Here is a 9,564-nt window from a genome sequence, read left to right on the forward strand (position 1 = left end):
CCTGGAATATTTTATATTCATTCACAAGATGTGGGCATCACTGGCTGGCCCAACATTTATTACCCATCCCTAATTTCCCAGAGGGCAGTTGGGAGCCAACCACATTGCTGTCACATGTAGGTCAGACCAGGTAAGGATGGCAGATTTCCTTCCCTAAAGGATATTAGTGAACCCGATGGGTTTTATCGACAATAGATTCATAGTTGTCATTAGTCTCTCAATTCCAGGTTTTTCATTTTATTTATGATTTCAAATTTCACCACCTGTCCATGGTGCAATTCAACCCAGATCCCCAGAACATTGCCTGGCTGTCTGGGTAATACCACCATCCTCCCCCATGATGTTACAGAGGTAAATCACCAGGACAGTATCTGGTCGGCAAAGACGAGTTGGACCGAAGGGTCTGTTTCCATGCTCTAGGATTTGATGACAGATACACAAACTGTACAATTATAAGGTGATGTGATTGAGCTGTTTGAGATGATTAAGGAGTCATATAGGATCAACAGAGAGATGTTACACAGCATTGACCTTTAGGGAGGGTACTGCCTGTCACTGGCCACTCGGGTGTTTCCTTCCTTCCTGAATATAAATAAAGATTTACACAGGGATGCTGGGGAAAGATAAAAGAAAGAGAAAAGAAAAACAGGAGTTTTCAGATAGCCTGGCCACTCTGAGAGCTGGCTCTGAGGGAGCTGCATCCAAATAAAAGGGGATTTGATGATGGGATACTGGCCTCTGGGGAGTTATTTTCAGATCAAACCACATACATGTACATTGTGATCCGGAGCTATGAATAGTAATTAGTGGACTGAACAATTTTTGTTTTCCACCACGTTGCTGATCAGGATTTTTCTGAGAATTCTCTGGGAGGCAATGGTGGAGCTTTTGGCCTTGATCTTTGAGTCGTCATTGTCTACAGGTTTAGTACCAAAGAACTGGAGGATTGAAAATGTTGTGCCCTTGTTCAAGAAGAGCAGTAGAGATGACCCAGGTAATTATAGACCAGTGAGCCTTACGTCTGTTGTAGGAAAGGTTTTGAAAGGATTATAAAAGATAGGATTTATAATCATCTAGCAAGCAACAATTTGATTGGAAATAGTAATGGCCAGGTCGTGTCTCACAAACCTCATTGAGTTTTTTGAGAAGGTGACCAAGCCCGTAGATGAAGGTAGGGCAGTTGACATGAAATACATGGACTTCAGTAAATCCTTTGATAAGGTTCCACATGGTAGGCTGTTGGAGAAAATGCGGAGGCATGGGATTGAGGGTGATTTAGCAGTTTGGATTAGAAACTGGCTTTCTGAAAGAAGGCAGTAAGTGATGGTTGATGGAAAATATTCAGCCTGGAGTCTAGTTACTAGTGGTGTGCCACAAGGATCTGTTTTGGGACCACTGCTGTTTGTCATTTTTATAAATGACTTAGACGCACGCATAGGTGAGTGGGTTAGTAAATTTGCAGATGACACTAAAGCTGGTGGAGTAGTGGACAGTTTGGAAGAATGTTACAGGTTGCAGGGGGACTTGGATAAACTGCAGAACTGGGCTGAAAGGTGGCAAATGGAGTTCAACGCAGCTAAATGTGAGGTGATGCACTTTGGGAAGAATAACAGGGAGGCAGAATACTGGGTCAATGGAAAGATTCTTGGTTGTGTGGATGGGCAGAGGGATCTTGGAGTCCATGTACATAGATCCCTGAAAGTTACCACCCAGGTGGATAGTGCTGTTAAGAAGGCATATGGTGTGTTAGGTTTCATTCATAGAGGGATTGAGTTCTAGAGCCGTGATGTCATGCTGCAATTAAACAGTGGCTCAGTGGTTAGCACTGCTGCCTCACAGCACCAGGGTCCCAGGTTCGATTCCGGCCTTGGACAACTGTCTGTGTGGAGTTGCACATTCTCCCCGTGTCTGCGTGGGTTTCCTCCGGGTGCTCCGGTTTCCTCCCACAGTCCAAAGATGTGCAGGTCAGGTGAATTGGCCATGCTAAATTGCCCGTAGTGTTAGGTGCATTAGTCAGAGGGTAATGGATCAGAATGGGTTACTCTTCGGAGGGTCGGTGTGGACTGGCTGGGCTGAAGGGCCTGTTTCCACACTGTACGGAGTCTAATCTAAACAAAACGCTAATGCGGCCACACTTGGAATATTGTGTACAGTTCTGGTCGCCATATTTCGGGAAGGATGTGGAAGCATTGGAAAAGGTGCAGAGGAGATTTACCAGGATGTTGCCTGGTCAGGAGCGAAGGTCTTATGAGGAAAGGCTGAGAGACTTGGGTCTGTTCTCATTGGAGAGAAGAAGGCTAAGAGGGGATTTAATAGAGACATACAAGATGATCAGAGGATTAGATAGGGTGGACAGTGAAAGTCCTGGGATGATGACATCTGCTTCTATGAGGGGGCATAGCTGCAAATTGAGGGGTGATAGATTTAAGTCAGATGTAAGGGGCAGGTTCTTTACGCAGAGAGTGGTAAGGGCATGGAATGCCCTACCTGCCAATGTAGTCAACTCAACCACATTAGGGAGATTTAAACAATCCTTGGATAAGCACATGGATGATATTGGGATAGTGTAGGGGGATAGGCTTAGATTAGTTCACAGATCGGCGCAACATTGAGGGCCGAAGGGCCTGCTCTGCGCTGTATTGTTATGTTCCAAACTGGGTCTTTTAAACCAGGATGATGTCAGGAAATGCTTTCTCACACTCAGGTTGGTGGACAGACAGTAGAGAGTGGGGGGAGGTGGGGTGCAAAGCTGGGACTCTCTCACTCCCAAAATGAAGCTGCTGATGTTGCTGGTCAGTCAAAAGATACAACCTGAGATTTGAAAGTTATTCAACAGGTCTGGCAGCCTCTGTGCAGAGAGAAACAGAGTTAAAGTTTCAGGTCTGTGATTTGTCTCCAGAACTGGGACAAGTTGGAAATGAGGTAGGTTTTGAGAAAGTGGAGGAGAGCAAGTGGAGTGGTGGGAGCAGGAGACCAGTGTGACAGAGTGAAAGGGAAGATGCCAGGAGAGAATCAGTGATAAAAGGTTTAATGATGCAAAGACCAAAGGGAGAGGGAATGGGTAAGTAAAAATTCAGACTTGTCTCTCGAGGAGGTGTGAATGGGAGGATCCTGAATCACTTGCTCTATGAAAACAAAATCAATGAGAGAGATGACAGAATGGAGAAAAACACAAACCAACAACCAAACACAAAGTGAAATGGGGGCTGAGGTGAGGATCTAAAATTGCTGAGCTCAGTGTTGGCTCTGGAGACTGTGAAATGCTGAGTCAGACGATGAGCTGCTGCTGTCACCTTGAGGTTGTGTTGGAAGGCTGCTGCAGGCCAAGGACAGAGAGGGCAGTGAGGGAAGCAAGGGAAAGGAGAACAAGGATAAGCTCAGGGTCATGATTGTGGATGGACAAAGACCTCCCACAAATCCAATGGAGAGGACAGCACACTGTCAGTACGAACGCAGTGTTACAAAGGTGGCATCTTCTGGGTTTGGATGGAAAGGTACCGTGGGGGGTGATTGAGGATTGTTCCAGGGCAGCACAGAAATAATAGCCCCTTTGGAAAGTTGATAGGGGAGGGGGATGGTGTGTTTGATGGCGGCATCATACTGGAGTGGGGTGTGGTCTGATGGACCACAGGCTGGTCAGAGGCGGTGAGGACAAGGGGAACTCTATCGTTGTTCTGGGAGGCAGAGGAAGGGCGGAGAGTGGGCGTGTGTGAAATGGCTCAGACAGACTGGAGGATCCTGTCCACCTCAATAGGAGCAATTGGGGGGGGGGGGGGGGGGTGGGGGAGTCCTCAGCTGAGGATAAATCGGAGGTGCTGGTGTGGACAGTTATATTGTCTGAGCAAGTGCTATGGGGGGCAGAGAAATCGGGGAGAATGGAATTGAGTCCCTGCAGGAAATGGGGCATGAGCAAGAGCAGGCAGGAGGCCCAGGGAGACTGTCAGCTTGGAGTGAAACTGGATCAATTGTAATATCCCAACCATGGAGACAGAGAAGCTGAAGATGGGAAGAGTTGGAGATTGAACGTATGAAGGGGAGGAAAGACTAGACAATGATGGTTGAATTGATGAATTTTTCAGTTCAGGGCGTGAGCAGGAGGGAATATTGATACAGTCATCACTGTCCTGGAGAAAGAGATGAGGCAGAGAATAAGAAATAAGATTGGAACAGCAACAGCCTGACATAGTCATACTCAGGGAATCTTACCTTAGAGACACCACCATCACCATCCCTGGATAGGTCCTGCCTCACATGCAGCAAAGGTGACGGCTCAGTGGGATACAGTCCAGAAGGTGTTGCCCTCCAAGTACTCAATGTTGATTCTAGACCCCATAACATCTCTTGGGTTCAAGTCAAATCTTCTGCTGATTACCATGAAGCATCTTTCCTCAGCTGATGAATCAGTATTCCTCCACATTGAGGAGGAAGCACTGAGGCTGGCAAAGGCACAGAATGTACTCTAGGTGAGAGATTTCAATGTCCAGCACCAAGATTGGCTCAGCAGCAGCACTACTGATCGAGCTGGTCAGGTCCTAAAGGAAATAGCTGCCAGACTGGGTCTGCAGCAGGTGGTGAGGGAACCAAGAGGGAAATTCATACTTGACCTCATGCTTACCAATCTGCCAGCTGCAGATGGATCTGTCTATGACAGCATCAGTAAGTGTGACCACCACACAGTCCTTGTGGAGACAAAGTCCCACCTTCACATTGAGAATACCCTCCATCGTGTTGTGTGGCGCCATCACCGTGCTAAATGGGACAGACTTCAAACCGATCTAACAACTCAAGACTGGACATCCATGAGGTACTGTGGGTCATCAACTGCAGCAGAACTGTACTTCAGCACAATCTGTAACCTCATGGCCTGGGCATACCTGAAGATGGACCGGGGTGGACAAAGTCAGAAGTCACATGACACCAGGTTATAGTCCAACAGGTTTACTTGAAATCATGAGCTTTCAGAGCTTGGCCCCTTTGTCAAGTGAAGTGGAAGGAAGCACAGAGACAGAGTTTATAGGCAGAGACCGATTCTGTGCCTGTGTGCTTCCCTCCATTTCACCTGACGAAGGGGCCATGCTCTAAAAGCTTATGATTTCAAATAAACCTGTTGGATTATAACCTGGTGTCATGTGACTTCTGACTTTGTCCACCCTGGTCCAACACTGGCATCACAACATCACATTCAACAAGATCTGGACAGTATCCAGGCTTGGACTGGCAAGTGGCAAGTAACATTCGTGGCAACCAAATGCCAGGAAATGACCATTTCCAATTAGATGCTGGATTAGTGGTGCTGGAAGAGCACAGCAGTTCAGGCAGCATCCAAGTAGCTTCGAAATCAGGAATGCTGAAGGGCTTTTGCCCGAAACGTCGATTTCGAAGCTACTTGGATGCTGCCTGAACTGCTGTGCTCTTCCAGCACCACTAATCCAGAATCTGGTTTCCAGCGTCTGCAGTCATTGTTTTACCACATTTCCAATTAGAGACAATCTAACCACTGCCCCTTGACTGTCAATGGTGTTACCATCACTGAATCCCCCACCATTAACATCCTGGGGAATTACCATTAACCAGAAACTCCACATAAACAGGGAGAAAGTGAGGACAGGAGATCAGAGTTGAAGAGTGTGGCGCTGGAAAAGCACAGCCGGTCAGGCAGCCTCCAAGGAGCAGGAGAGTTGACGTTTCAGGCATGAGCCCTTCATTCTTCGACTCGCCACATAAATATAGTGGCGACAAGAGCAGGTCAGAGGCTCAGAATACTGTGGCGAATAACACACCTCCTGACTCCCCAAAACCTGTCCATTGTCTACAAGAAACACGTCAGGAGTGTGATGGAATGCTCCCCACTTGCCTGGGTGATAGTGGAGCGAGGTTACTGTGGCCAATGATCTGTTTGCAATTGGGTTCTGCGAGGCCCAGACTTGTTTGCCGTCTACAGTAATGACTTGGAATTAAATGTAGGGAGTTTGATCAAGAAATTTGCAGATGGCATGGGAATCTGAAAGTGGTAATCAGTGGAGGGCAGGGCAGAGCAGTGACAAAATAGAATTCAACCCAGACAAATTCAGGGTAATACACTTGGGGAGGGTTAACAAGGTGAGGGGTTACACTGTGAATGTTAGGAGCCAGGAAAATGCTGAAGGTCAGAGGCAGCATACCCACAGATCCCTAAAGGTACAGGGCAGGTAGATAACATGGTTAAGAAGACACACAAGATGTTTAAATAAAACAAAGAATTGCAGATGCTGAAGATCTGAAATAAAAATAGAAACACAGCAGATCTGGCAGCATCCATGGGGAGAAATAGATTTCATGTTTCAGGTCCAGGCACTCTAACCACAGTGGCACAGTGGTTAGCACTGCTGCCTCACAGCGCCAGAGTCCTGGTTCAATTCCTGCCTCAGGCAACTGACTGTGTGGAGTTTGCACGTTCTCCCCGTGTTTGTGTGGGTTTCCTCCGGGTGCTCCGGTTTCCTCCCACAATCCAAAGATATGCGGGTCAGGTGAATTGGCCACGCTAAATTGCCCGTAGTGTTAGGTTAGGGGTATGGGTGGGTTGCGCTTCGGCGGGGCGGTGTGGACTTGTTGGGCCGAAGGGCCTGTTTCCACACTGTAATCTAATCTAATCACTCTTCATGTTCTGAAGAAAGGTTACTGGACTCAAAACATGAACTTGGCTTTCTCCTCTTAAGTGCTGCCAGACCTGCTGAGTTTCACCACCAATATCTGTTTTTATTTCATATGGGCCTCTTTTAGCTGAGGTGTAGAACACAAGAACAGGGAGAGCTATATTGGAACTGTACGCAACACTGGCATAAATGAGGAATGTGTGCAGTTCTAGAAGGACAGAATGTTGTGGAGGAGATTTACCAGAACACTATCTGGGGCTGGAGGGTCTGAGCTCTGAGGAAAGATCAGATAGACTGGGATTGTTTTCCTTGGAGCAGTGAAGGTTGAGAGGGACCTGATAGAGGGGGATACAAATCTGAGGGGGATGGATAGGTGGATAGGAAGGCAGTTTTCCATTAGTGGAGGAATCAATAACCAGGGGCACAGATTTAAGGTTGGAGGTCAAAGGCTAAGAAGTGAATTGAAAAGAAATGTTTTCACTCAGACGATGTTGGGAATCTGGAACTCTCTGCCTGAATGGATAGTTGAATAAGAAACTCTGGAATTTCGATATTCACTTGCATTGCCATAGCCTCCAGGCCTCTGAGACAAAGGCTGGAAAATGGGATTTGCATTGTCAGATCTTTGCACAGACATGATGGGCCAAATGGCCTTCTTTTGTGCTGTAAATGTTTTAGAGTGTGTGAGTCTATAAGTACAGCTCAAACAATGTGCACCAAGCACGGCACCACCCACGCTGGATCAAATTCCTGGAACTCTGTCCCGAACAACACAATCAATTCATCCACAACACATGGACTGCAGCAGTTCAAGAAGGCAGCTCACTACCACCGCCTTCTCAAGGGCAACTAGGGACGGCGTAATAAATGTTGGCTCCTCCAGGGACTTCCACGTCCTGTAAAAGAATTTTAAAAAGCCTGGTCATTGGCTGATTGTTTGCTGCTGGTAATTTGTCCTGAGCCATTCACTTGGGAACTGGTGCTTTGCCATTTCCTTTCCAGCCTTTTGGGGAGGCAGAGGGCTGGCCAGAGGTCAACCTCAGCGCAGTGCGAATCAAATCCACCACATTGACATTTCAGTGAACTGCTCAATGGCTATCCTGCTAATATGCCCCCACACATCAACAAAGAGACCGAAGGGACAACTTTTTCACTCAGAGGGTGGTACGTGTATGGAATGAGCTGCCAGAGGAAGTGGTGGAGGCTGGTACAATTGCAACATTTAAGATGCATTTGGATGGGTATATGAATAGGAAGGGTTTGGAGGGATGTGGGCCGGGTGGGACTAGATTGGGTTGGGATATCTGGTCAGCATGGATGAGTTGGACCGAAGGGTCTGTTTCCATGCTGGACATCTCTAGGACTCTATAATAGTGCTTGAAATTATAAGATGACAAATTACTGGAAAGTAGTGTATTGTGAAATGTTGGGATATTTAAAGAATTTGAGCAACTTTGAGTTGTGCAAATGATTTCTTGGCAAGCTAAGGGCTGATCGCTGACTTTGCAACTCTTGGAATGAGTGATTGGTAACTGCAAGAAAATATCAAATTCATCTCAAACAGCTTTCGGTTTCCTGATGCTCAGAAATAGTCAGGTGAGGAAATGGGAAATTCTGGAAATTTGAAGAATTCAAAGAAAGGGAAGCCCCCAGTTTTCAATGATCTGACCACAGCTATTTATATTTATATTTATATTTAATCAAGGTCAATCCATTATAGGATGGTACAGATGCCTCACAGCGCCAGAGACCTGGGTTCAATTCCTGCCTCAGGCGACTGACTGTGTGGAGTTTGCACATTCTCCCCGTGTCTGCGTGGGTTTCCTCCGGGTGCTCCGGTTTCCTCCCACAGTCCAAAGATGTGCAGGTTAGGTGAATTGGCCATGCTAAATTGCCCGCAGTGTTAGGTAAGGGGTAGATGTAGGGGTATGGGTGGGTTGCGCTTCGGCGGGGCGGTGTGGACTTGTTGGGCCGAAGGGCCTTTTTTCCACACTGTAAGTAATCTAATCTAATCTAATCCTCAGCCTACATTTGCTGAGGTTTCAAATATTGCTGGGCAACTCAATTATAAGAGGATGTAATAGATTGAAAAGTGCTCTACACAGCACCAGACAGACAGTGTGAATGCAGAAACTGGGGTGCAATCAGCAACATGGAAAGTTATCATGAATAAAACAGAAGGTGGGAGATTCGGAAAGATTAGGCTGTAGAGGAACCAGGTTTCAGAAATCACACAAATATAATATTTAATCAGAGCATGCGGTGAACATGGTTATGCAGAACGACATGTTACTATAACTAGTTTGCAGTAATCTGGACAGAAGACCAGGTCCAGTTCCATCACGGAGCACCAGGTCACCTTCCTGAAGCAAATCCATGTTGCTGAAGAGAGAGAGAGAGAGAGAGAGCAAAGGACCTTTACAAAACTGATTTGTTGGACAAGGGGATTGACTCATGGGAGTCTTACCCCAGTGAGAGTCAGTGTGTGTGGGAGCTGTACCCCAGTGAGAGTCAGTGTGTGTGGGAGCTGTACCCCAGTGAGAGTCAGGGTGTGTGGGAGTGTATCCCAGTGAGAGTCAGTGTGTGTGGGAGTGTATCCCAGTGAGAGTCAGTGTGTGTGGGAGTGTACCCCAGTGAGAGTCAGTGTGTGTGGGAGTGTACCCCAGTGAGAGTCAGTGTGTGTGGGAGCTGTACCCCAGTGAGAGTCAGTGTGTGTGGGAGTGTTCCCCAGTGAGAGTCAGTGTCTGTGGGACCTATACCCCAGTGAGAGTCAGTGTGTGTGGGAGCTGCACCCCAGTGAGAGTCAGTGTGTATGGGACCTATACCCCAGTGAGAGTCAGTGTGTGTGGGACCTATACCCCAGTGAGCATCTTTCAGAGCCTCCCATTGGCGACTTCCGGTCTGGAATGTATCGGTTTGTTGCCTGGTAACG

The sequence above is a fragment of the Chiloscyllium punctatum genome, chromosome 49 (assembly GCF_047496795.1).
Source record: "Chiloscyllium punctatum isolate Juve2018m chromosome 49, sChiPun1.3, whole genome shotgun sequence".
Lineage (NCBI taxonomy): Eukaryota > Metazoa > Chordata > Chondrichthyes > Orectolobiformes > Hemiscylliidae > Chiloscyllium > Chiloscyllium punctatum.